This window comes from Microtus ochrogaster, chromosome 16 (assembly GCF_000317375.1).
Source record: "Microtus ochrogaster isolate Prairie Vole_2 chromosome 16, MicOch1.0, whole genome shotgun sequence".
Taxonomy (NCBI): domain Eukaryota; kingdom Metazoa; phylum Chordata; class Mammalia; order Rodentia; family Cricetidae; genus Microtus; species Microtus ochrogaster.
The window spans coordinates 47,008,822-47,011,500 of record NC_022018.1 but is presented as its reverse complement, the minus strand read 5'-3'; the positions used below and the strand labels follow the sequence as shown (position 1 = coordinate 47,011,500).

The 2,679-nt window shown below is 44.6% G+C and overlaps 1 protein-coding gene across 6 annotated transcripts in view; it reads right to left on the bottom strand.

The window, feature by feature from the left end:
- Phactr1 (phosphatase and actin regulator 1) overlaps positions 1–2,679 on the bottom strand; it is a 431,785-nt gene that overhangs the window by 8,349 nt on the left and 420,757 nt on the right. The gene's annotated exons all lie outside the window — the stretch shown is intronic.

Here is a 2,679-nt window from a genome sequence, read left to right as displayed (position 1 = left end):
GGGCTCAAGGACAGGGATGAAGGATGGATGGGCTCAAGGACAGGGGCTGCTTTTTACGCCCCAAATCCTGTGTTGCTTTCGCTCTAAGTCAAATCAGCATGATATCATGCTTACGTTCTGGGAGGGGACAAGTAAGGACAGTGCAGATTGCTATCTTGGGGGTCTTGGGTGGAATGTGGACGCAGGTACTAGTCAGAATCTTCTAGAACACTCTTCTATGTGTGCAAGCTCAGAAGATGTTTGATACCCAAACCATGAGTTCCGTTCGAGATGTTGAGGATAAAGTCCAGTTTTCTGAGGACGATGGACTGGGAGAATGGAAAAGGGCAGAATTTTTATCAATCTGTGCCAGCGGTGTCATAAAGTGAGCCAACTGAGATCCAAATTCACTGAGATACAACCCAAACCCTAAGTTTAGCCCTTCCCTTCCTCTCATCATATAGCCATGTGTGCTTTCAGTTCGGAAGCTGCCCTTTCCTGGGGTTTGTGGGGTTTGGATGGATTGTAGGGCCTTGCACACGGGAAGAGAACACTCACTGTGCGATCTCTCCGACTCTGCTCCTAATTCCTTTTTGTTTTTGGAGAGGGGAGACAGGCACTTATTTCTAGCATATAATTTTTTATGTTTTCAATTTGGTTTAAAAAATGACTTGACCTATTAGTATCAACACGAGCCTCTGGGTTTTATTTATTATTTTTCACTAGTCTATTAAAATTCAATAGAATTTTATTAAAGAAATCAGGGCCGAGGCATCTGGTTTTGAGATGATAGAAGCTTCAGGGAAACGAATTTGTCCAGAGCCAGGGCAGGCTGTGTGTTTCCCACCTACAGGTGGGCACCAGTGCTCTGCAGACCCAGAGAAATAGTACATTTCCGGTTTCCACATTTCCCTCAGTCTCCTCCTGAAACACTCATTCCTGTTCTCAAGGTCACCATTTTTAACTCTCCTTGGCGGTCTCAGGAAACTGGAAAGGCTGAAATCACAGGGCCATTACCCTGGTGGGGGTGGGTGGGTGGGGGAGTGAGAGGGTGGTCAGCCAGGGTGGAGAGGGAACAGGGGTGGGGGAGGGGGACAATGATGTCAACTGTAGAATCTAGGGGCTGTTTGTGGGTGTAAGGTTGTGAGCATCATCATCCTGAGGGTCAGAAGTGTGGGAAGCAAAACTCTTGCCCACTCTACTAATGCATTACATGCAGTTACAGTCGGAGTTCTGTTTGTAAGAACATACAATCTCTGGCTAAGAAGAAAGAATTGACAGATATCTAAAACATCCCTTTCTCTTTCTCTCTCTCAGCAGGGTCTCACTATCTAGCCCAGGTAGGTCTGGAACTTGTTAGACCCCAGGATGCCTTCAAACTCAAAGCTATGCCCTTGTCTCAGACTCCCAGAGTGTTGGGATAATAAGAGGCATGCCATGCATAAGGGCCAAAGTCAGCCTATAAACCCCTCTTTCCTTGCCCAAGGACAAATTAACTGCCTGGAATGCTGGGAAATAGCAAGCTGCCTTTTTTTTCCCCTCCCTTAAACAACTTTGTTTGACCCATCCACAATGGATGTGATCAAGCTTGATCACACATGGGCAGGAGGTATGTAGGCAGGAAATATGTCAGGATGTAAGCTTGCCCCTGATTGGACCTAATGGGAATTGTGCGTTTTGCCTTCTTAAACCCCTGCAAAACGTGAATCAGGCCCACTACCTGGGATCCCAGAGTGGACCTGATCAGAGTCCATCCTGGTCAGTATTTAATTAAAGGTTGCTTCAAATTTGGTTCAGAACTGTAGAACTGGTTTTTCTCTCCTGACTCTCAGGAATAACACTTTCTACCAAAGACTGGAGTTAGAGCAACTGACCAAAGAGAGGTCATTCAGCTCCTATTCTCGTCCCTCTCTGTGTGATGCCAGCCAGACACTCCATCATCCAGGCCCTTGTTTATCTTCCTTCCTTTAATTAGTTTGGCATTTGGCTTGCCACCAGTGTTTGGGATGGTTTGGGTTGAGAAGTACAAATCACTTCCTGAATACTTCTCAGGACCCCCGAATCTCATCCTTTATATAATATTTCCAGGGAGAAAAAGTCACTAATGAACATCTTTAGAATTATTTTTAATGGGTCTCTTCACCATCGTTAAGACTAAGTAGCCTTTTCTCAAGAGGGCACTGCAGGGGGCTGATTGAAAACACTTGAGGCAGATGGAGGGAGTGTTATATCCTGTGTACCATCAATTCATTAAACTTTCAACAGGACCCAAGAATAGTTCCAAGCTTATTATTCATGTGTTTTTTTTTTCCAAGAGGCCACTCATGTTTCGGAAGACCTGTGGGTCTTTACAGCATGGCGATATCTTCTATTTAAAACGTAGCCCAAACCCAGCTGTATGAGTTTTAAATGCGTTTCAAACATCTTCACCGAATGGATCAGTACTTCCTTAGTATTTTCCTGGCACTATGGTAGTTTCCTGATCCAATAATTCCAACTGGACTTAGCAGAAGACAGGTAGTAACAGAGGAACAAAGAAAGCTCATGGTGTCCTTTGGTCATAGCAAAGACGATGCTATTTTAAACATTTTTTTTTAAAAAAAAACCAAAATGGCCAGTAACTCATAATGTGTTGCTCAGGCTGGCCTTGACCTTGATGCAATCTCAGCTTTCTGAATGCTCAGATTACAGGCATGAGTC